The following is a 27349-nucleotide window of genomic DNA, read 5'->3' on the forward strand; positions in this document are numbered from 1 at the left end:
GGTGGGAGGAAAATCAGACTGAAATTAAGATTAGGATCAAAGGAATAAACCAGTTTGTTTGACCCTATATCACAGAATCTGTAAATTTGTAAATTTCCAAAGATGAAATTTACTCTCCTACTGAATTAGACAGAAAAACAATTTAAAAATATTTTAAAACATAAAATAAGGCAATTAGGAGAGAAATAACATGTTTAAAAATAGAAAAAAGTACTTCCAATTGGATCTCGTCTTCAAACAACAATAAATGCATAAGTATAAATTTAAAATCACGGCACCCCAATTTTTCAGATAAGTCCCTGACCTCTCTTATAAACACATTTTTAAAAATAGAGACTAGAGAAAGGGTTTTTTCCCTATGAGGTTATCATTGATATATATATATATATATATATATATATATATATGCACACACTTTGAACAATATTTGACTATAATTATAAGTAAACTTTACCATCAAGCAGGCTAAAATCCTTTAGTGAATGTTTCTATACATAAAAACATACAAACATTATATATAATATATATTATATATTATATTATATATATATTTTCCCTTTGCAGATTATTTTAGAAATGCCAATAGAAAGAATATTTCATTTTTACTTTTCATTTTACATTACAGTGCCACTGTACTAACAATTACATAAAGAAAGTTCATTGTAGATCAAAGTGTTTTACAATATAATCACAGACTGGCAGTGCACTGACTAAAGGCAGAAAGGACTGTGAAATATGCAATCAGCACTGGCTCAAACAATATAGCCTGTTTTATTGCAAGGAGGAGGAAAATACTGCTCAGGACAGCAGAGGATATCTCCTGAACAAGCCTCAACACTCACTTGTGGTATCCTCCTCCTCCTACTCTACTAGAAGTGGCTATACAAATTTAACTGAATGAGCTTAAAATCTCTATCTTCTGGCTCAAAAGTAACAAGATGAGTTCTATATGTAAATTGTCAACAGGACACTCTCAAACACCACTGAATTTAACTCTGCTTCCCTTAACCGAAGACTCCAATTAATTCATTTATAAATCATTTCCCAATAGAAATATCAAATTAATCTGTCAGTGATTTTAAAAATATTTCCCCTCTTCAATTTAATCTGTATTTTTCTTAACTTCAACAGTGTTTTTCCTTAATAACTAAAAATTTTCAGTACTTAGAAATGTGTCATTAACCTGATTTCATTTAGCAGTACTGTTTCCCTTTGAACAATAAACTGGAACCAAGACAAGATAAATAAGAGAATGATTTGGGAAACAAGATACATGCTGTGCCTTAGAATATGCAAAATAAGGTTTTTTAAAAAAATTAATATTTTCTTAGCATTGTTCATGACAGAAAACTGACAGACCTATAAAAAATCTCTTAGATAACATAGTGTTGACTAATTGGATTTTTTTGCTTCACTACATAACAAAAATTTAATATGTATGAAACAAAAAGAAAATTACTTCATTGCAATTAAAATCCTCTATATTTCTCTCTCATCACACTCAATTTGGATCAAGGTACAACATGGAAACAAAGTAAAGACTGACAGATTGCTTTCCGTGGGGGGGGGGAAAGTAAGATGGGGGAATTGTGAAACTCAATATCTTTAATAAAAAAAATTTTTTAAAAATTAAAAAAAAATTAAAATCCTCTTTCTTCTGAGATCCATCTTAAGAGTCTTTAGCTCAATTTACATTTAAATGAAACTCATACAAAAGCATCTGGACTGTCATAAACCACACAATTTTTTAGAGATTTGACTATTGTCAATTTCCAAGGGCTTTAATAATAAGGCTCACTTTTCCTTAAATGTCCTTTAACTGGAATCCTGATATGTATATGTATATGTATATGTATATGTATATGTATGTGTATGTGTATGTGTATGTGTATATGTATATGTATATGTATATGTATATGTATATGTATATATGTTGATGTTTTAAATCTATATTAACTTCATGGAAAGAGCACTATAAGCAACCAGGTCAAAAATAAACAACCTAGGGCAGTTTTTCCCATGCATGGAGTTTATTTTTTAATGAGTATTTTTAACAATGAAAGATAAAGCAATTCAGACAATAAGAATGCAACAATAATAAATATATATAATGAGTGCTGGACTTAGAATCATGAAAATCAGGATTCAGATTCTTTTATATTTCTTATTATACTTCTATATTAACTTTCTTTGTGACCCTGTGTCCCTTAAAGTCCCTATATTTTAGTTTTTCTTAGCGGTAAAATGAAGAATCTCACCATTCTTTCCAGCACTGGTGTTACTTTTTCTCCTAGTCAATCAATATACTAGGGTCCAAGAGGGGTTACTATACCTGGTCTCAATCACCATCTCTCAGCAAGCTCTTCTCTGAAGTTCAGCAGACCAAAAGAATTCATCCAATTGCATTTTATCTAAAAGGTCCCCAGTCACACTCACCCTCCTTTCTTAAGTCAAGTACCTGGTTTCACAGTCTTCCTCTCTAGTTCAACCCTAGCTTTTGTACTGAGGAACTCAACATAAATTGAAATTCCGCAAACACCCGAATCTCCCATTTTTTACTCTCCTCGATTCACAGGACCAATTTATTCTTGCACTCCACCTAACACACACAGAAACAACCAAGTCTCTGATTTTTCCATCACACTATTTTCAGGTAGTACTTCCATGCTCAATAATTCTGAAATTCCTTTATCTGAAGAAAATGCTTATCATTCAATTTCTCCCAATACCGTACTACTTATCCTTCACCTCTCTACCGCCCCCCTCAGTATTTCAACCAACTGCTCCCAACAATTACCCACCTCATTCCTCAATGTCTCCATATCTACTGGCTTATTGTTGCCTAAAAAAAGGATCCAGTTTAGCACAATCACTAAGTAATGGAAGCAATCAAAATAGCTCCACAATGGGCTCTGGATAGATAAAATGCATACATGCAAAGCTGATCTCTAAACTCCTAATTCTTATTTAATGTATCTAGCTAATCAATTGCCAAAATTTGTCCAGCCTACTTTTACAAATTTTTGGCATTTCTTCTCTTTTCTGTATCAACATGTACATCATCCAATTTCAGGCCACATCCACCTCTCTGGACTAATACAGCCTCCTAATTGTCCTTCCTGCCTCAAGTCTTACCTCTCTCCATTACATCTTCCCTGGGACTGCTGAAGTGCTAGTCTGACCATGTCACTCTCAAACTCGGTAGAGCCTTGGATCTAACACATTTATATTAGGTATCAAACTACCTTTCCATATCATATGCTGCTTCCTTTCACATACCCTTAAGATCAGCAAAGCTAAATTTTTTGTTATTCTTTTTTTTTAAGGTTTTTGCAAGGCAAATGGGGTTAAGTGGCTTGCCCAAGGCCACACAGCTAGGTAATTATTAAGTGTCTGAGATCAGATTTGAACCCAGGTACTCCAGGCTCCAGGGCCAGTGCTTTATCTAATACGCCACCTAGCCGCCCCTTGTTATTCTTGATGTTCAAAATTCTATTTTACCTTTTGATGCCTTTGGACAAGACTGTCCCCCATGCCTGGAATTCACTCCTTCCTCATCCACACACATCTCTTAGAATCTCTAGTTCCCTCAAAGTTCTGCTCAAAAAAAATACTTCCTACTAAGGTTTTTTTCCTGATCCCTTAAATGTTAGTACTTCTCTTCCACAAATTACCTTATATGTAATTCATATGTATATGTAAAAAGAACTCCTTGAAGACAAGGATTATTTTATTTAGGTTTTGCATTCCAAAACCTAGTCCACTATCTGCAAAGGCACTTAATAAAATCCTTGTTGACTATTTGAATAATGTCAGTAGTATAAATACCTTGTGATGCTTTATAAGGGGGTTAGGTTCAAACAAGATTATATTCATATATATATATATATATATACATATATATCACTCTAAATTCTACATAAATGTCATTCAAATAATAATTAGAGCAAAGGATTTTGCTAAATTACTAAATGACTTTCATAACAGTTCCCCAAATGAAGACCAAATTAAGGTTAAAGTTAGTCATCAGTCTCCCCCCCAAAGAATATAAAATCTCTGAGGCATTCATTCATTTTTTTTTTTCAGTATCCCTACTTCTTAGCTTCTGGTATACAGTGAAAACTTAATAAATGATTATTTATTAAACATCTCAGTAAACTTAAAATTTTTTTAACCATAAATCTGCATTCTACTAGTTTCATAGCTAAATAAGAAGTGGAAAATTTATAGCAAAATAAAATACATTGATGGAACATTCCCATATATCAATGGATCTGTGATCTTATCAATATAGATATGTATGGCCCCATCATTATAGACTAAAATCCATCCACACATTCTCATCCTGTGAGATATTTCTCAAAAATTCACCAAAAAGGGTCTAACCAACAAGGATAATACATACAGGTACATGATATACTCACTTCCATTTTAAGTAAAATTTCTCTCAAGTTATACTTAGCATGACTTCTTCACAATTCTTCATTGGAAATCTGTTTAGTCACTCACCAAGAACTTCTCCATTGTGTTCTGCAACTTCCTCAAAGATTGTAGTATTTCATGACTTAAAGCAATATAGAATCACTAGAAAAATATTGATGATAGAACCAAAATTAAAAAATGAAGTGATGATTTTAGAGTACCTGCGATAGAGAATATCACCTGTATCCAGAGAAAGAACTGTGGAGTTTAAACAAAGACCAAAGTCTATTACCTTCAATTTTTTTTTTAAAAAAGTGTCTTATATACAACATAATTTTGCTATCTTTAATATTTTATTTTCTCCTCAAGGATATGATTTCTCTCATCACATTCAATTTCAATCAATTTATAGCATGGAGCAACATAAAGATTATTGGACTGCCTTTTGTAAGGGGATGGGGGAGGGAAGGGAGGGTGGAGGAAAAATTTTAAAATTCAAAACCTTACAAAAAAATGATGGGTATAAACTATATAACTGGGAAACTAATAAAAATTTATACAATTGTATTTGTATATAATTAGAAAACTAATAAAATATTTTAAAAAATGAATTGATGACTATAAGGGAATATTCCTATATTATAAGAAATGATGTATGTGATAAATATAGAGATGCATGGAGACATCTATATGAACTGATGCAGAGTGAAGAAAGTAGAGCCAAGAAAGCAATATACACAATCACTACAATGTGAATGGAAAGGACAATGACATATCCCAAAAAATCAAAGGAAAATGTAACAAAAATCATAAAGACCAAGTGGAACGCAAATGAAAAAATATGAGAAAACACCCCCAAACAATCCTCTTTGTCCAGGTGGGAGAGTCACAAATATCATATATTGCATGTTTCCAGATTTTCTCAAATGTAATGATCAATTGTTTTAATTTTTTCCCTTCTTAAAAAATACTGTTTGTTATAGGATGGTTCCTGTGAAGGGGGGAAGAATCCATGGGATACTAATGGTGATGTAAGAAACAGAACACATCAATAGAAAATTATTTTTTTAAAACTTGATAGATCGGAAAGATTAAATTTAACAGGAATATAAAAAGATACTAAAAATCATCTTCACAAGTAGAAGAAAAGAGGCATTACTAGACAACAATTCTGAGAAAAATTGGCAGATTCTAGTGGATAGGCTATCTCAATGAGTCAACATTGTGAAACGAAAAACAAAAAAGTTAAAACAATTTAAAGCTGAGATTAAGAATAGGGTCGGGGACTACAATGTTGAATTCTATCCAGATCAGATACATCTTAAGTTTTATGTCCACTCCTACAGCACTCTCAAAACTGTTGCTTCTAGATGAGTTCTGCTGTGCAAAACTAGTTCTAGTTTAGTTATACCTCCCATCTTTATTTTCTTCAGCACCAGTTTTACTCCTTTCCAAAGCACATCAGGGACTATGATGTTAGGGTCCAAATATGACTGCTCTTCTAACTAGAAACCACAAAATACGTGCTAGCTTTTATTTGTTTACAAAAATATAATATATTGAAAAACATTAGTATATAGAATAAAATTCCAAGTTGTAGTGCTGTAATATCCACTTCCTAGGAACTTATCTCATTGTTACTTGACATTTAAAGTTTTAATCTTTTAACTATTTACTGTTCTCAAAATACTCAATACCTGTATCAGCACAATATCTACAACCACTTAAATAAAAAAACAATTGTGCTTTAAGGATCAACTGAAAAGTAAAATATAGGCCTTTGCTACCAGACAGAAAATTTAACTAGTCTTAATATATAAGAAATGTCCAAGGGAACACTTTTTACAAAACTACTTTCTTCTCTATAAAAAAAGTGTGTGTGTGTGTGTATATACACACAGATATATAAATGCATGTATGTTGTATATGTGTATTTTTATGGATCAGTAATAATATTTATAACTGCTTGAAGAATATATACTTCTTGTATATAATCCAAATTTTATTGTTACAGGTACCTAAATGTCACTGCCAGACCTGTCTCAAACTTCTATTAAATATCACAAAGGTATAAAGCTAGAGGCAGAATGGTTAGTGCATAGAAGGTTGGCCTTAGAGTCAGGAAGAATTAGTTTTAATCTTACCTCTGATATACACTAGCTATATGATCAGTGGATTCATAATTCTTCAATGACACTAAGCAACTCCAAAAAACATCTAGATGACACTGGGGATAGAGTACTGATTTTAGAGTCAGAAACACTAGCTCAAATCTACCTCCCCAATACATTTATTAGCTGTGAGATCCTATCTATCTCAGTTTCCTCAGCTGAGGAAAAGGGGATAATGATGACACTGAGGAATGATAATAAATGAAAAACATTATTAAGCATTTATTGAACATCAAGCACTGTACTAAAGATTGGGAATATAAATTAAAAAAGTGAGCCACTACCTGTCCTCAATGCCCTCACATATAGGCCACCAAGTAATGGGAGTTATAGTTTGACAAGTCATAAAGATAGTGAGTCGAACAAAAGACTGGTCTGTTTACACACTTTTCAGGTATAGCAATGGCCATGGTGATGTGATTACATGTCTCAGAATGATGCTAACAAAAAAAAAAAACCCAAAATCACTAGAACATCTATGGTGGGTTAACCATTCACTACATTTAAAAAATTCTATAGTAAGCTACTTAGCATGCAAACAAATTTTTTTTCACCTATGTCAATACCCAAATGTGGTAATTTTCCATTTTTCATTCAGAATTATAAAGTTATATACAGAAAAGATCAAAGGTTATCCAGCCTAGCTTGCTCATTTTAGGAATGAGAAAACTCAGGCCAAGAAAGGTTAAAATGATTTAAACAATAACAAATAGGTAGTAAAGATCAGAACCAAGTAAAACAGTTTTACTGATTTCAAATCCAACAATTTTATTTTTAACATGATACCACTGTGGAAATATCATTCCCAGAACTGTATAGTTTCTCTTTTATGCAATAAATAGATAAATCAATCTGATTCTTTCTAATTTTGTTCAAAAGAGCATATAAAAACTATTTTATCAGAAGAAGCAGCATTTAATGCCTGTATCTATGTCTATATCTATAGCTATATATATGGAGAGAGAGAGAGAGAGAGAGAGAGAGAGAGAGAGAGCCCATGCTGTTCTAACTATCTATGGTTATCCTTCCAATAAATCTCAAGAAGAGGTCAAATCTATGTCATGTCCAGGAGAAAATCACTTAATTGTTTTTTAAATAATTTATTTTTAGGAAATAGATTCTATTATTTATCAATCAAAAAACAGCAAACCTATATAAGGATAGTTCAATATAAAAATCTTTTTAGCATAATAACAATATCTAATTTTTAAATGGAAAAAAAGACCTATAGAAAAAAATCCAATATAACATCAGGCAGAGAACCATTATAAATATTCTCACTAGAAACAGTCAAAAAAAAATCTGTTTTCACCATGGGGTTTTCCCCAGTTCTAACACTTGCAATAAGACAAGAAAAATATAATAATGATATTTAACAATGAAAATGATCAAAATATTATTTTTCATATGACATGATAGTATGTCTAAAAAAATCCAACTACCTCAACCAAAAAATTAATAAGTATAATAAATGAGACTTATGAGGTTGCAGGATTAACCCAAACAAATCATTCACATTCTTATGTTCCAGCATCAGACAAAAAAAATCACTCCAAAACACTGTTCACAATAACAACAAAAATGATCAAATATTTGAGAATTAACTCACCTAAAATAACTCAGAAACATATAAAGCCTAAGTATATATAAAGACACATATAAAATTATAATGATTACATAAAGAACACCAAAAAAATTAGAGCTACATTCACTGTCCATAATTCAATTGGGTTGAATTAATGTTGCAAAAGTGGCCAACATTTCCAAAATTAATTTACCTGCTATCATAATACCAGTCAATATACCAAGGAGCTTCATCATAAAATTGAATAAAATCACAATAAAATATATGTGGATAAATATCAGGAAACATCAAGAGGCAAACTAACCAAAAGGAAAAAAGAGGAAAAAACCGAGAAAAATGATCTTTCACTTCCAACTTTTAAAACATATTACATGTGCTTATCAAAAAGTGGAATAAGGGTATTTATCTCAATTGTGGAGGAAATATTATTTCTGATTAAATAGAAGTCATTATTAAAGAAGGTGTGCTTATTATATTAACATTTCTATAAAACAAAATATTGATAAAATGAGAGATAAATTGTATAATCTGAAAGATTTTCAAAAATTATAATATATATAGGCGCTGTGAAAATTTATAAAGGTAATAGGAAAATGATCAAAGGATATGACTAGGCAATTTCAAAAGATTAGACACGAATAGTTAACCTGAAAAAATGTTCAAACTCATTAAAAAAGATTCAAATTAAAATAACGGCACCACCTCACAATCCATCAAACTGGCAAAAATAATGGCAAAAATAATTAAAAGGAACGAAATCCAATTTTGACAAGTCTGTGGTCAAAGAAATGTATTCATTCATCATAAGTGGAGTTAGAAACAGACAGAATCTCTTTGGAAGCAACATACAATAAAACTTAAATGATTGTATCCTTTTACCTAATAATTCCATATCTGGCAATATGCCCAAAGAACTTTATTCCAAACAATCAAAAGTGCTCAAACATTTAAACAACAGCATTATTTGTTGAGGCATTGTAGTGCTGTGGATTGAGAGATGGCCTTGAAGCCAGGAAGACTTGGATATATCTAACATCTTGACACATACTGACTGAGTACTTAACCTCTTAATGCTTTAGGAAATTATGTACTGATAAAAGTTTACTGAGATGACAGCACATCAATGAAATCACAGTTCAAGTCCTTCTCTTTGTGCCATTATTTGTAACTACTAGAAAAGTAAATGTCCCCAAATAAGGGAATGATTAAATAAAATATGGTAACTTATAACAGTATACTACAATGATGTGATGTTTCAAAAGCACTTAGCACAAGTATCTGGCATCTATTAGACATTTAACGAATGTTTATTTCCCTCCTACAATCCAATTAAGATTGACAAGTAGGAAAATTATAGTGCAATATGAAAAAAAAACCTTTGTGGAATAACAAAGTTAAAAAAACAAACAAACCAGGAGAACAGAAAACTCAGTAATCACAATTGTACAAGAGGAAAAAGTGAATGGGAATCAATGGATAAAAAGCGAATGGGGAATTATGATGGAGATATAAAATGACTGAAAGAATTATGACCTTTTTACAAAGAGAAATTCATTTATTTAAATGTAAATCACAACAAAACAAATCTAGCTGATTATATTAGTAAGTAATATTAAGCAGGCAGAGAGATATTATAAAAGAAAATGATATACAGTGAGCTTAAGTCTCTGACTCAGGCTACCTCTACATCAACAACAGGAACATGAGGAAATAAATTTTTCTTCCCAATGGGTCCAAATGAAATGTAGATATTCAGAGATACCCATTTCATAAGATTCCTCCTGTGGAGGAAGTTAGATATGGATAATACTCATTATTCCACCTTTCCTGAATGGCACAGGGTTAGTTTGTTAATCCTCAGTTTGTTTATTTTTTTTAAACCCATATTTAAAGCTACTTAGGAAGGCATCAACACAAGTAGCCATGAAGGCCACCAGCTAGCTGTAAGATTTATTTCCATTTCAAGGGCACTGAAGTACTCAAATGGAAACTCCAGGTGTAGAGGGTACCTCTTTCTTGGCTGTGATTTCAGAGGGTTGGATACTCTATGATCCAGAGACAGTTAAGTACCGCAACACTCATACCTTTGATGCTTTGGAAGTGGAAAGGTTGCTAAGTTAACTTGCTAAGATAGCCTGTGTATACTAATCAATGTTGTGAAGCCACAGTGACTAGAAACTCAGGGTTTCAGTTTGTCCGCCTTCCTTTGAAAAGAAGCCTAGTCCAAGCAGACCAAATAACTTTGGAGACAAAACTTCACTTTCAGGCATTTCTTAAGCAAACAAAATTGTGGGGAATCAGGTGAGAAAGAATATCAAACAATAGTCAACGAGTTGATAGCCTTGGCATATAATATTCAAAAGTATCTCATCATAATTTTAAGGTTTAAAATGTCCCAAAGTTAAGATATGCCAGCCCATTTATTAGAGAATATGAAATATACTGCCTAAGAGATAAAGTTGGTGTTCAAAGCCCTTCACAATTTGTTCCCAGACTATACTCCTTGCTTTATTTCTTGCTATTACCCTCCCTTTTTGCACATTTTATGCTACTGCCAAACTAGGGCAATTCACTGTTCTTTAATTCTGTCATACATTTTCTTGTCTCCATGTCTTAACTCACAATGCAGCTTCACCTAAAATGCCCTTGGCCACCAGTTCCACAAATCCACTTCCTACTCATCCCTCAGGACACAGTTCCTCCAAGCATCTTCTGGTAAAAAGCAACTTTTTCTTCCTCTGAACTTATACAGCACTTTTGTAGCTCTCATTGCATTTTCAAAAAATACAATGTATTATAGTTATGTGATTATCATCTCCCTGGCTAGACTGTAAATTGTTTCCAAATGATTGTATCATATTCTTCTCCCCCTGTATCTCTTACAATGTGCCTTTCTTTACATTAAGCAAATAATAAAAATTTGAATGAATATTGAATAATTCAAAATGATAGCATTTATTAATTAGGCAAATAATAAAAATTTGTTGAATGAATATTGAATAATTCAAATGGATAGAATGTATTAATCATTAGCAAGTCCTGACAGAATCTTTACTATGCCCTCAGAACTTTTCTAGATGCAATCTGAGAAAATAGTTATGTGTATGAAATAATTAGTAAAGATAAGAATTTTTTTTTTGTTCCTTCTGCAATTTTATCAGACTAAAGGTATACCTGGTGTGTTTAGATGGGAGTTGATGAGAATTAATGGAGACATTCAAAATCTCCTCTGGTGCCAAATCTAAAACTTGAACCCAAGTCTGAGTCCAATGTCAAGTTCTTTATCATATTCTCATTATTTCTCAGGAGTTATCAGGCAATACATACACACACACACACACACACACACACACACACACACACACATATATATTAAGTGTTAATATCTGTGAGAAGACCATAAATATTCTAAGAGTTTAGTGAAGAAGGTGGTTGATGAAGGCCAAAGTGTTCAGGGAAGTTTTAATGAAGGAATTATAATTTGAGATAAATTCTGAAGAATGGATAAGATTCTGTGAAAATCCAGGAAGGTGTTATAGATAAGGGACATAAAGAAGAAGCAACAGTCTCAGAGACAAAAGTTCTAGAATAAGTTCCAATTCCATTATTTACAAGTTGTTTGATTTGTATGAATAACTTAACCTTTCTGAGTTTCTGGATTCCATTTTTTGTCTCTGCTACAAATTAATGATAGTTGGACATCATTATTAAGTCTCCATGGACTTCCTCATCTCTTATTAGAGTAAATTATCTCTAAGATATTTTCTTGGCTCTAAAACTCATAAAAATTTAAAGAAATGTAGGAAAAGAAATATTTTAAGGTATAAAATATAAGTGCAACTAATTTTAAGAAGTGAATTCTCCATCTTAAGCACCCTGATCCATAAATTGGGATTCATCACCTTATAGGATACTCTGATGTAGCCTTAGGAAATAATTTGATTGCTGTTGCTAACAATGTTTTCTGTCACGTGAATAAAAAAGTTCTTTTTATGTACTGAATTTCAGTGAATAAATAGATTGATTCCAGGAATTTTTGAAAATTGGGGGGGGGGGAAGGAGGAGCAGTAAGGGGAAGGAATATTACATTGGAATTGTAGTAGGTGATCCTGGCTCTATTTTTGGTTTAATAAGCAAAGAAGTAAGGGAGCAGATAAAAGATAAAGCCAAGTTGGAAAGGGAGCAGATGCCCCATAAACATCAATGTGGAGGCGGCTAGATGGATAGAGCACTGGCCCTGGAGTCAGGAGTAACTGAATTCAAATCCGGCCTCATACACTTAATAATTATCTAACTGTGTGGCCTTGGGCAAGCCACTTAACCCCATCTGCCTTGCAAAAACCTAAAAAAAAAAATCAATGTGAAAAGCTTTTTACGGAGATAGTTTATGTTAAAAGTTTCATATTCCTAGTTCACCTATAATTCTACAGATACTGACCAAATCACTAAAATATTACTGAAATTGTTGAGTTTTTATTTAAATTGTTAAGGAAAAAATAAGACTTTCTATCTATATTGCTGTCTTGCTATGTATGGCTTTTATAAAAATATTTTACCACTTTAGGGAAATCTTATTATGGAAAAATATGAACTTACAAAGTGGCCTATCTGAAAGTGTTAAGTCTCATTTCAAATAAATTTTCACATTATAAATGGATTCACTAAAGGATTTCTTTAAATAGCAAACCACTCTGAATTTATATAAGATGTGATTCAATTTTTATAATGTTCAATTTGCCTGTAACTTTTAGAAGACTACCACTAAAGGAACTTCCTTAAAGATAATGTCCATTTAGAAATTATAAAAATAAACTACACTGCAATTATCTCATAGATAATATCTCACCAGAAAAATACAACTGCTATATTTTGTTTATTTCTCCACATATTTTTCATCTAACACCATAATCAAAAGTCAACAAATTATCCCAGAACTACAAAATCTTGACATTAATTTCTTGGAGATTACAAATTTATGAGACCCCAAACTTAGTGATACCCTAACAAGAAGGTATTCAATGAAGAAAAATGTACAAAAAATAATCTTATAAATCAAATAATTTCTCTCTGGATAAGTTGAAAATTTGTATTATTTTATGAGAAAGATAATTTTTCAATAATTGCTTAAGTTCCTTACTACTGCAGGAATCAAAGATCCCAATGACCTTTTGGGGGGATATGACAGTATACAATTTGGCTAAGTACATCCCTCCTGGAGAGCAATGTATCAGGGTGGCTAGAACCCTGGACCTGAAGTCAAGAAAAACATAGGGTCATACCTAGTCTCTAGGATTTATTAACAATGTGATTGAGATCAAATTATTTAAATTCTCAGCATTATGCTACTAAGACTATAAAGTTACAAATAAGGTTGTAATCTGCTTCAATGAAATGAGTTTTCATACCATATAGATTATAAATCCTTGACAAGTTGTCCTAAAGAAAATCTGCATGTTCAGAGATATTTTGATGCTACCACCTGCATATAATAACTATAACAAAGTTTACAAACTTTCTACCAATAATCATTACCTAGGAAGTTTATTTTCTGATCCACATCTGCTTTAGAACACTGCTGATTATCTTTCTTCTGCAGATAATCTGTAATTTTAGCAGTTAAGTGAATAACAAACTATGACCAATTTTCCTGTGAACAAGAAGCTGCAAAATAGCCCAGGGAAGCACTAATGAAGAGATATTTTCTCTTCTTGGTGTCTTCATGGCACTTTTCACAAGTCAGGAGGACATTAATGAAAATAGTGAAGCTTTGAATTAACCCCTGTGCTTCCATCAACTCAGCTAGAGCTGTGGTAAAGTAAGAAGCAAATGAAGAGATCTAGGGAAGTTCAAGTTAACACTAAGGGAATTAATCTGGCACCCAGCTGTGGGCCCTTTGCTCAAGAAAGACATAAAAAATTTTTTTAGAATTTTCAGGAATAACCTCTTGAGAATGCAGAAACGTTTCTCTTTGATTGCTTTTAAAAACTTTCTTACTAGCTGTTTTACTTGCTTTTGTCATCCTGGCCTGCTTTTAATTGCCCTATGGATCATTTTGACCTGGGGGTTGTTAGATATGTTTTCATTAACAGAATTATTTTTCTGCATCACCAAGCTTCTGAGTGGTCTATTAGGCCAAAAGTAGAATCAGGTATATAACACTAGTCTCTTCTAGTTGTCCTCCCACCTATCTGATCATTGCTGCTGTTTGTTTTGCTGGTTCACAATCTTAGCACATCCCTAAATTTTGAGAACATTTCCAGGACTCTATATCAGACCCTCTTCTCTCTATATTCTCATTTGGTAATATCATTAGTTCCCATGGGTTTTGCCATCAGCTCTATGTAGTTGACTCATAGATCTATTTTTCCAGTTGCAGTTTCTCCCTGAGTTTCAGTCTTATATCCACTAACTACCTTATAAGACATTTCAAATTAGATATACTAACGACAATTCAAAAACAACTCATCTTTCCTCAAAAGTCTTGTCTTCTGCACTTACCTATTTTTCTCATGATTCCAGTCTCAGCATTATCCTTATCTCCTCAGTCTCCCTCAAATTAACAAGATGAAAACTCATTAAAACCAAAAATAATTTTTAAAAAATTATCAAACCTGCATGAACTGATGCTGAGAGAGATGAGCAGAACCAGAAGAACATTGTATACCCTAACAGCAACATGGCAGTGATGATCAACCTTAATGGACTTGCTCATACCAACAGGGCAACAATTAGGCACAATTTTTGAGAAATCTATGATGAATACCATCTGCATCCAGTGAAAGAATTGTAGAGTTTGAACAAAGACCAAAGACTATTACCTTTAATTTCAAAAAAATGTTATCTTATTATGTAATTCTACTATATCACATACTATTATGTTTCTTCCTTAAAGATATCATTTCTCTCTCATCACATTCAACTTAGATCAATGCATACCATGGGAATGATGTAAAGACTAACAAACTGCCTTCTGTGGGGGGTGGGGGAGGGAAGCAAGATTGGGGAGGAAATAAATAAATAAATGATAAATAATAAATCACAATAATGAATAATAAATATTAAATTTGTTTTGAATTAATTAACAAATATGAAATTTAAAAACAAACACATTTGAAAAATAATTTCTCTTCCATTGTAAAAAAAAATTATCAACCCTACTATATTCAGATATAGGGTTCCAGAACTGAAAACACTAAAAGGAAAGAGGAATACCTGCAAAAATAAAATCCTAACTTCTAACCAGGGGAAAATAAAACACTGAAGGGAAACTACAGATGAATATCATTAATGAATATCAGTTTAATTTAAATTTAAAATTTAACTAACTGGTAGCCAAACTGGAAAGTAGTCTGGCTGAAATTAGACAGGGGCGAATACCTTTGTCCTTATTCCCCAATACATTTCAAATGGCTATGGGGCCATATAAAGATTATACCATAAAGAAATCGAAAAAGAATCAGATCTCATATCTTTCACAACTATGGGTAGGAGATATAGTCTTACTTGAAAAAGAGATAGAAGAAATTACAAAAGATAAAATAGATTACAAAAGATAAAAAAGATTTCATGATACTGAAAGGCTTCTGCACAAAATTAATGCACCTTGGATAAGAAGGGAAATGGTCAAATGGTAAAAATTCTTTGCAACAAAATTCTCTTGTAAGTGCTTGGTATGCAAGATATATACAATTAATAGCTATTATAATTGCAAATACATGTATGTAATACACATATATAAATGTAATAAAATATGTAAATGTATAAACCATCCCCCAATTGATAAGTAATTAAAGAATATAAATAGTTTATTCTCAAATGAAAACCTGAAAACTATTGACAACCATATGAAAGGATGCTTCAAATCACTAATCGTAAGAGAAATGCAAATAAAAACTACCCTATACTATTTCATCTCACACCCTACAAAATGACAAAGATGCCAAAAGATGGAAATAGTCAGTGTTAGAGTATTGTGGGAATTCAGTCTCACTAGCACATTGCTGATGGACCTGTGAATCAGTACAAACATTTTGGAAAGCAATTTGGAACTACACAAATAAGTGACTTTGACCCTAGAAATTCCAAAAAATCCATTGATTAGAAAGTTCTCATATATACCAAGATATTTATAGTGGCACTTTTTGTGATAGAAAATTTGTGGGGGGAGAACATATCCATCAATTGGCAGGTGGCTAAACAAACTATGGAACATTGATTGATATGTTAGAATATTATTGTGCTATCAAAAATTATGAATGTAATGAGTATAGAGAAACATGGAAAGATCTGTATGAACTGATACAGAGTGAAGTAAGCAGTGCCAAGAAAACAATATTCAAATTTACTACAAAAGCATAAACAAAAAACTCAAAATAATCAAAAGTAAATGCTGCAAAATTGCAAAAAACAAGATTGGTTTCAGAGAGGAAATATTTTCATGTGTGCACATATATGCACATTTTTAAAGAATGTCTGAGGGGCAGCTAGGTGGTGCAGTGGATGGAGCACTGGCCCTGGAGTCAGGAGTACCTGAGTTCAAATTCAGCCTCAGATACTTAGTAATTACCATAGCTCTGTGGCCTTGGGCAAGCCACTTGACCCCATTGCCTTGCGGAAAAAAAAAAGCACATCTGAGGGCATCCTCCCCCCCAAAAACCAGGCACTTCACTAGGGTTAAAAATCAATTTGTAGGACTACATTTTGCAAAACTGAAGCACAATGGAGAACAAAAAGAAGATTGTATAGTGTGTTATTATACACATACATTTCTGGACATAGAATATTACAGAAAAGAAGACAAGCAGGAATATTAAGAGTCGGGGGAAGTAATTCAAATTGAATCTGCATCTGGCATATAGTTGCTGTTGTACTCTGTTGAATAATACCTCAATTCTCTCCCTCCTCCAGTTCATCATCCCTCTTCAGTTATCAAAATGATCTTCCTAAAGCACAGGTCTGATCATACCACTTTCAATAGATTTCAGTTAATTCCTGTGGTTCCTTATCACCTCTGAGGTAAAATATAAATATAAATAAATATAAAACATAAATATAAATAAAATATACAAGGCTTTGTTGGCATTCAAAGCCCTTTTTAACTTGCCTTTCTCCCCTTAGTATTTTTACACTTCCAATCACTAGTCTGTGACCCAGTGACAATGACCTCCTTGCTATTCTTCAGTTTCCCAGCTATGACTTTTTTTCATGTCTGGAATGATTCCCTTCCTCATCTCTAATTTTTTTTTACTCCCCCTTCCTTCAAGTCCCAGATAAAATTCCACCTTCTAATAGAAACCTTAATGCTGGTACCTTCCTCTACTAATTATCTCTAATTTATCCTATATACCAAGTTTTCATTTATCTCCCTTATTAGACTGTGAGCTCCTTGAGATCTGGAACTATTTTTTGCCCTTCTTTGTACCTCTAGCATTTAGCCTAGTGTCTGACTAGAGAGAGGATGTCTAAGAAAACAACCAAGATATCTCCAATAGAAAAAGAATGAGTCTGACAACTGTGTCTTGCAAATATATTGCCTGAAGTCTAAATCAAAGTCTAACAGGTTGGAGAGTCTCTCTGAGTCCGATGGAATCCCAGTTTGATGTCTAGTTCAGACACATAACTAGATGTGTCCCACTGAGATTTCAACTGAGAATGAAAAAATGATAAGAAAATCATTATAATTTTCATGAAAAAACTAGCCAGTAGCACTATACTTAACAAATGCCCTACAAACTGAATAGATCCTACAGAAACTAATATATAATCTTTGGAGGCTCGGTCATGTAAGTACTATTCTTTATCCCTGACAGAAGAACAAGGAGTTATCTGAATTAAAATAGTTTTCTCCCAAAAGCAGAGTATGTGGTTATTACATATACCACCTTGTATTTATGTAGTGCCTTTATTTTTTATTATTCTTATTATCCTTTGAAGTTACTAGGAAAAATTTTATTCTCATTTGACAGCTAAAAATACTGAACAGTGGCTGGAGAATTTACCTGAGGTCACACAACTTAGCTGAAACTACAACTTAAACTCCTGTCTTCTAGCACGTTTTTTTTTTCTTCTAGACTACCATACATCTATCCAATATCCAGATGCAAAATAAACCCAGAGTATTTATCTATAAAAAATAAGTAATCCAAAACCAGAATATTATATAAGGTTTATATGAAATGATGGCACTTTTCTTCTTTTCTTCTTTTGATTCTTTGTCATTTAAAACCACCACTGATATGGGCAGTTCTATATGATGATAATGATGATGTTTGTCCTTCCTTCTCTAAGAAGAGACTATGACATCAGGCAGGTGATGCCACGACAAGCACATGAAGTAGGAGGTGCTATGCTAAGTCACCAGGCTCACTTTCTCCTCCAGAGTCATCTGAGTCCAGTGGGACAATAGGAGATGGCCCTGGATGAGAGGCAGTCAGGGTTAAGTGACTTGCCCAAAGTCCAACAGCTAGTTAAGTATCAAGTGTCTGAGGGCAGATTTGAACTCAGCTTCCCCTGAGCTCCAAGTACAGTGTTCTATACTGCACCACCTAGCTACCCCATACGTACATACATACATATACACACATATTTGAAGAAAAGAAATTTTTAAACACTTATGTGAAAGGCAGTCAAATATTTACATAAAAATGTAGGCTAATGGTAAATATGTTTCAGGAGTAAGGAGTAAGGATAAATGCAGAATTGAATGGAGGTAAAGTCTAAACTAGTAAAGGCTTCCAGTACCTGGAAATAGTGAGTGTGGAGTAGGGAAGGGGGAAATGATGATAACAGAAAACAGATTTAACTATTCAATTAGTATAATCATTTGACTTCTGTTTCTCCACTGAAGGAAGAGGATTTTCACAATGAAAAGTAGTTTTAATTTTTTTAAGTGGTTAATAAAACCCAACATGAGGAGACTTTGAGGACAACTGGATGTCTTCAGTGAGTTCAGATTACCAACCCTAGAAGGACTCTACAACATTGTGTCAAAATGGCTTGCAGTGACTACTTAAAAAGTGCTGTTGATTTTTGGGCAATAATGGAGAAGTGACAGAGGATTGAAAAGAGACATTTTGTTCTGAATTTACAAGACAATAAAAGGTCTTCTTCAAACTACAAGACAGTAAGTCTGATTTTAAATCCCAGAAAAATTCTACCACATATCATTTAAAATAGCAGTTTGTTTCTTTGGGGTTTTTTTTTAGGACCTGTTGTACTTTTACAATTTATTGAAGGTCTTCATAGAACTTCTGTTTACATAGGTAATATTTAAAATATTAGAAATAAAAATTCTTAGTATCATATAAATAGTTTTGATCTTGGATTCCCCCTGAAAAGAATCTTAGAGATTCCAAGCCATATTTTGAGAACTAAGTATTTAAAGTATGGCTTGTAACTATCACTATGATTTAGCATGGTTATAGCAAAAATAAAGCATGCCAGTCCAAGCTCTTTTCCTTTTCTAATAGAGTTGGGGTACTAGATAGGCAGATCAGGAAAGGTCATCGATACAGTTTGCCTGGATTTTAATAAGGTGTTTGCATGATATCTTTGGGGGAATAACATGAAAAATGTAGAATGATAGCAGAGTTGAGTGAATTTGGAAGTAGTTAAATTCTAGAATTGTCAAAATGATAATTAATGGCTCCATAAAAACCTGTACAGAGATTTCTTTTCTCTTCTCTAGATTGAGTCTCACTATCTCACCTAGGCTGGAAGTACAGAGCTGATCTCACTCTAATGGGCACATAGGTTTGACCTGCTCTATTTCTGACTTAGGCAGCTCTTTACTCCTTAGAGTACCTGGTTCCCTACAACCCCCGCCCCCCAACTCCCACCACTCCTCAGGGCTTATATTAATATTGAATTTAGTAAAGACACTAGATTGGCCTAGCCTATTGCATCTCAAAACTCCACTTATCCCATCAGCAGAGATTATAAGCATGCATCCTACCCATCTTTGAAAGAAACTCTGAGACTGATTTTGTTCTGTTCACTATTTTCATCAGTGACTTAAGATATGAATATTTATTAAGCATCTTATAAAGGCACATTTATCTATCAATCAGATGAAACAAAGCTAGGAAGGATTAATTAACATCCTGGATAGCAGAAATAAGATCCCCAAAGGTCTCAATAGGCTAGTATGCTTGACCAAATTTAGTAAGAAGTTAAAAAAAAGTTAACTGTCCAAGTATGGGATGGAGGAGAGGTGTCTAAATATCAGTACATGTGAATTAAGACTTGGGCTGTAGCACATGATGGCAGATAACCTGTATTCTCTGCTATTATGGACACTAAAGCTGATGGATAAGTTGAACTCGGGAATTCAGCAATGATTTATGCTAATCAGGTATCTGTACTGTCTGGCACCAAAATGGTAAGGTTCTAGGAGGAGGGGAAAAAGGAGGCCAAGACTGTTAAAGGAAGGGCAAAGTGGCCCAAGTCAGAAAAACAGAATATGTCAAATCTTCTGTACTGGTGGGCAAAGGAACTGGCAGGTGAGTAGCCTTTTCACTCTAGACTGGGTGAGCTGGGGACATGCAGTTCCAAAAAAGGAAAAAGAAAAAAAAAAAACTGGGGGAGAGGACTGAGTGGACTGAGTGTAAGTTTAATGAGTCAATTCAGAATAGCCTCGAAAAACTTCATGAACTAATGCTGAGTGAAGTGAGCAGAACCAGAAGAACATTGTACACATTAATAGTCACATTGGGTGATGATCAGCTATTAGAAATTTGTTCACTTCAGCAGCACAATAATCAAAGACAATTATAAAAGACGTGTGATGGAAAATACCATCCATATCCAGAGAAGGAACTGTGGAATTATAATGCAGACCAAAGCTTACTATCTTCAATTTTTAAAAGTCGTCTTAGGTATTATGCTTTTTTTCTCTCATGTTTTTTTCTGTTTCAATTTGATTCTTCTTTCACGACATGATTAATATTGATCTATTTTAGTGTATAGTTTATATTAGATTGCTTTCTGTCAAGGGGAAGAGGGAGGGAATGGAGGGAGGGAGAAAAATGTAAAATTCAAAACCTTGCAAAAAAGGATTATTGAAAATACTGTTGCAAGTTGTTGGAAAAATAAATAAATATATATATGTTTTTAAAAATGTTTAATGAGGGGCAGCTAGGTGGCAAAGTGGATAGAGCACCGGCCCTGGAGTCAGGAGTACCTGAGTTCAAATCCGGCCACAGACACTTAATAATTACCTAGCTGTGTGGCCTTGGGCAAGCCACTTAACCCCATTGCCTTGCAAAAAACCTAAAAAATAAAATGTTTAATGAGTCAAGAATGTAAAGCAGAATCCAAAAAACCACCACCAACAACAAAAACTACTACAACTGATGAGATTTTGGGATTCATCGAGAGAAATGTGTTCAAAACAGGGGAGGTTGCATTTTCACTGAATTCTGCTCTAATCAGAACACATCTATAATCAGTTCTTGGAGCCAGATTTTAGGAAGGACATTGACAAGCTGAATATTCAAAGGAGGATATCTGAATGGCGAAATAATTAGGGAAGAAATGCCAAATAAGGAATAGTTCAAAGAATTGGGAGCTGAATTTGAACTGAAAAAAAAATAATTTTAAAGACTCTTGTAGAAGATAGATTAGATTTACTTTACTTGGGTCCAGAGTGCTGGTTCTCCTCCTACCTGTCCACACCATTCCCTCTTGGTTTTGTTTTGTTTTACAAGGCTATGGGGTTAAGTGGCTTGCCCAAGGCCACACAGCTAGGCAATTTTTAAATGTCTGAGGTTGGATTTGAACTCAGGTACTCCTGACTCCAGGGCCGGTGCTCTATCCACCAATCCCTCTTGATCTCCTCTTATGAATGCTAATCATCTCTGGCCTGTCCTCTACATTTGAGTATAACAAGGCTCTGTCCTGAGCCCTCTACTTTCTTGAGCCATACCCTTCTCTTAGTGATCTCATCTGTTCCCATGATTATATTTAAATGATTTCCAGATCTAAATAAGTAGTCCCACTACTGAGCTCTTGTTATATAACAAATGAATTCATCTATTGAATATTTCCACCTAGATGACCAAGAAGCATCTCAAATTCAACATATCCAAAACAAGTCCTCATTTTCTTTTCACCTCTCATAGTTTAGACCTTCATCACTTTCAGTACGGTCTTACTGCAACAGCTTCCCAATTGGACTCATAGGATCCAATCTCTCCCTCCCTCCATTCCACCTTTCACACAGCTACCAACATAATTTTCCTAATGTAAAAGCATCACTATTTCACTCCCCGCTCAAAAATCCCCAAGGCTTCTCTATTATCTTGGAATAAGATGCCAGGTGCTCAGCTTAGTATTTAAAAACTTCATGATCCAGCCACAGCCTACCTTTCTCCAAGCTTATTGAACAATAGTCCTTTTCACACACTTAATATTCTAGCCAAACTAGCTTGCGGGCTGTTTCCTGAATTCAACATGCCACCTTCTAGCACTGTACCTTTAAATGCCTGGAACTCACTGCCTATTCACTTTCATTTCAGAATTCTTAATTTTTTTCAAAGTTAGGCTTATGGTATCCTCTTTTTTTCTTAGTATCTGTTTGCTCCTCTTCAAATGATCCTGTAGATTGGATATGTTGCATCTTCCCAATGTATTTGCATGGTGAGAACTAAATAAACTATTTTTGGATTCAATTGGAAAAAGTAGGTAGAAATTGCAAAAAAAAAAAAAGGTACATTTCATGAAAAAGCTCACCAGCAATTCAAGTTACCTGAAATAAGAATGGACCCCCCAGGGACACTGTAAGTTGTTCAGTATGACAGGTTTTCAGACAAAATCATGATGATACCATGTCAGGAATATTGTAGAGGGGGGTTCCTATTTAACCATTTCTGAGTGTCTCTTTCATCTCTATGATTCTCTGAGGATAGGTCATTGGGAAGAGGTTACCAATCCCATGGGATCTCTAAGTTTTAGGAAATAGCTCTTCCAGAATGCAACCAAATTTGTTTTGATATATTTCTGAAATATTTGTTAATCTTACCCAAATATTATTCAGTCCTCAACTCTTAAAATGAATATAGAATTTCATTTCTTACTAAAATAAAAAAGTTGTATATATAGAAGCAGCTAGATCAAGAAGATCTGAATTTAAAGTCAACTTTAGATACTTAATAGTTATAAACCTATACAAGTAACTTAACCTCTGCCTTAGTTTCCCCTAACTGCAAAATTGAGATAATAGTACCTGCCTCCTAGGATTGTTATTGAAGTATCAAATGAGATAATACTTGTAAATGATGCATTTGTTGTTTTTAAGTCCTATGCAACTCTTCTTGATCCATGAGTCATACTGTCCATAGGGTTTTCTCCACAAAGATACTGGAATGGTTTGCTATTTCCTTCTCCAGTTAATTGTTGCTATTTCCTTCTCCAGTTAATTGAGGCAAATAGAGCTTAATTGTCTTGATCAGGGTCTCACAGTTAGTATATATAGGGTCTCAGACACTTATTAATTACCTAGCTGTGTGACCTTGGGCTAGTCACTTAATCATGATTGCCTTAAGTAAATAAAATTTTTAAAAAAGAGGGAAAAGTGGTACTACATTTCCAGATTTTGAAAAATATATTAAAGGTGTTTGCCTACATTTATCACAAAAACAAAACAATTAATTTGAAAAGATCTTTTAGAAAATTCTGTTCATCCTTCACCACTGTTGTAATTTTCTTCTTCTGTATTCATATTGCAAAGTCCAATTTATACCACTCAAACAATGAAGTATTCAAAACTAAACTTTTAAAATACTTGATTGACAAATAAGGCTACCAATACTCAACTTATGTATTTAGTCAGTTCACTGCACTCACCTAAATTCCTCTAACAAACCTCTACTAATGCATTCTAGGATATTCTAGCAGTTAACATTATTCAGAATACTGACACTTTTTTATCACTCTCATCTTTCTCATGCCATTATGATCTAACTAAAAAATTATCACAGGGATTTCTCTGAATCTCTATTACTCAAAATGACTAGACAATATTCTTGGTTTATAGAATCACAGAGATTTACTCTAAAGATAATTTCTTCATTAGCCTTTGATATTTCTGTAGTCACCATAAACATTTTATGAATTCTCAAAATTATTAATGAAGGAAAAGGTAATCATGCCTTGCTAACTTTCCCCTAATTAATCAACAGAAATACATTTAAGGGAGATAATAATAATAATAATAATAACAATAACAATAATAATAATAATAATACCTAGCAATTAGATAGGGCTTCACAGTCTTATTTATGACTGAACAACTTTGGACAAGTTACTTAATCTCTCTAGAATTCAGTTTCTTCATTTGCAAAATAAAGAGGGTAGGCTATAAAACACTAGTACCCTTCTCAGGACCACATTTTATGTTTCAGTAAGTATTTTTGCTACTCCTTTGTCCTCAACAAAAATATACACATTTGACTAACTGCCCACTTTCATTCTTGGTCTTCTTTAAAAACTACAATCATAGAGCTGAAAGAGACCTTAATGATTGTATACTCCTACCTCTTAATTTAGAGATGAAAAAAAATAGTCATAAGGATACTTACTCAAGGTCATGTGATCAAGTGGTAGCAAAAAAGTCTACAACCCAGTTTTCCTACTTTCCAGCCTAGTGAATAGACTAAATGTCCAAAGATATCTTCTTAAATTTTCACAATCACATTTTAAATATTTGTTACATTTAAACATATTGCTAGCATGTTCAACACACTTCTCCAGTGTCCTAACATGTGCATTCTGCTGGGTGATTATAAATTACAGTTCTTACCTTCTATTTCATGAGGTCTTTAAAAACATTTGAAAAAAATGGACATCAGTATAAACAAATCCTTCACATGTTTTTTCTTTCTAAAGTGCACAAATTAACCAATATCCTTAATTAAGGCATCTACTTAAACTACCATAAAGCCCACATAATAAGCAAATAATAAATATTCATAAGATCCAGACAATGCTGAGCTGAGCTGAGATTTGCTTCCAGGTTAAATACTAACCTATTGAAAATTAAAAGCAATTTGAAGAATAGAAAAAGAAGTTAACTGCATTTCAGTCTTTCTATTGAAAAACTGTTCTGAATGTTTTAACTAAAATATAGAAACATTTTGTACCTCTCCATCTCTTTGCCCTGGGTACAGTAACCTACTCAACTTCCCTATGACTCTGGCAGACCAAAATTCCTCCCCAAAACTCTTTCACTACATGGGTTGTCTCAGTCTATTAGAATATAAACTCTTTGAAGGCAGGGACTTACTAACTTTTGTATTTTTTACCATCCTGGGCTTAGCACTGTATCTGGGACACAGTAAAGACTGATAACATTTTTCCTTCCTTCCTTCCTTCCTTCACGGTAAAAGGACTACTCTCCATTCTTACATGAGGCCAGATTAAAATTTAAAGTTGATATCTGAGTTGTAATGGTCTCTCTCTCCTCATTTTCCTATCTGTTACAATAGTTAAAAAACAAACAATAAACCCTGTGGCTTCCCTGGGCGGTACCATGGCTGGGGAAGGGCCCTAGCTTTGAAGTCAGAGGACCTAGGTTCAAAACTCAGTTCACACTTACTTGACCATGTAATCTTGACCAAGCGGCTTGATTTTCTCCACCTCAGCTCTAAATCTATGATTGTATGCATGTATGCATTTTTTTTCCAAAGGGAAAATTTGAGTAGCATTTAACCAGTACAAATCAGAATGTCTAACTTCTAAACTTTTAAAAATTCATGTATTTAAAAATCGAATTCCTAGAGAAATCACTGGCAAGGAAAAGCAGAGCACAGGGCCAAGGTCTGACATGCAAAGATCAATAGATTTTCTGAGGCCAAGCTGTTTCCCAGGGAAAGAAAGTTAAAAGATAGATAGGTATTTGTTTCTTTTCCCACTTTGAAAACCAGCAGGAGTTTATCTGTCTGGTTTATCTCTCTATCTCTAAAAGAGGAAAAAAAAATCTCTGAAGCCTATAAAACCAAAAGCAAGGAATTACGTAAAAGAAATGGGTGTAATCAAGTAATTTCCCAAGAATTCATGGCTGGGATGGAGGTGGCTGCTCAGGAACAGGTCACCTTTGGGCACATCATTGGATTCTGTTTAGCTGCAAAACCTCACCACTAGAAGGATATGTCTTTCTTTTCTTTTCTTTCTTTCTTTTCTCTCTTTCCTTTCTTTCTCTTTTTTCTTTCTTTTTCTTTCTTTCATTCTTTCTTTCCTTTTTCTCTCTTTTCTCTGTCTCTCTCTTTCTCTTTTCTTTCTTTCTTTTCTCTCTCTCTCTTTTCTTTCTCTTTTTCTTTCTTTTGCTCTCCCTTTCTTTCCTTTCTCTCCGTGTCTCTGTCCTCTCTTTCTTTCGTCTGTCTGCCTGTCTTGCTCGTTTTCACCGCGCTTGGAAGCCAGGGCTCGAGGCTCGGTGCGTCCCTCCAAGTGCCGGGGCCGCGGCGGCGGGCCCAGCAGCGCATCGTCCCGGCCCGGGCCGCGGCGGCCGGTGTCGCCGCTCAGACCCGCGTCGCGGCCGGCTGTCAGCGCTGCCCCTTTGTGTCTCGGCCGTCCGGCCGGGGGTCTACGACCGCGTCTGACACGGGAGACGGGGGCTCCGGCAGGCGCGCGCCGCGCACCCCGCACTCTGCGTGGGCCACGCACCGTTTTCTGTGCAATTGAGGGAAAAGCAGCCAAGCCGAGGGCGGGTCATGCAGGGGCTGGCAGCCCGCGCCCCGCGCCCCCAGCCCCGACTCCCGGGGCGCCTCTGCCCCGGTGTGCGGCCGCCGCCGCCCCCTCCCCCCGGGCAGCCGGCTCTCTCCGTCCCCTCCGCCCGGGGCTGCGCCCCTGCCCTGCTCGGCGGCGCCGCCTGGACCTCCCGCTGGCCGGTCCGGCTCACAAAGGCGGCCGGATGGCAGGGGCAGAGGCAGGCTGCGCCCGGGAGAAGTTTACGCCGCGGCTGGGGGGGCACCTCCGGGGGAGGGGGCCGAGAGGACGGGGGTCACGGACAGACACTCCCGCGGCCGCCGACAAGCCCGCCCGCGGGAGCCCGGGGGCCGGAGGTCCGGCCTCTGCCCTCCCTGCCCCGCGCCCGGGCGCGCTCTTACCTTGGCCGGCGGGCGGCGAGGCGGACCGGCGGGCGGCGGCCCCTTCCCCGGCCCGGGCCGCTGTCCCCGCG

The 27349-nt window shown here is 34.8% G+C and overlaps 1 long non-coding RNA gene across 1 annotated transcript in view; it reads left to right on the forward strand.

Moving 5' to 3' along the window:
• The window catches only part of LOC141502883 (uncharacterized), a 78936-nt gene that overhangs the window by 15621 nt on the left and 35966 nt on the right, over nt 1–27349 (forward strand). The gene's annotated exons all lie outside the window — the stretch shown is intronic.

Source organism: Macrotis lagotis, chromosome X (genome assembly GCF_037893015.1).
Source record: "Macrotis lagotis isolate mMagLag1 chromosome X, bilby.v1.9.chrom.fasta, whole genome shotgun sequence".
Lineage (NCBI taxonomy): Eukaryota > Metazoa > Chordata > Mammalia > Peramelemorphia > Peramelidae > Macrotis > Macrotis lagotis.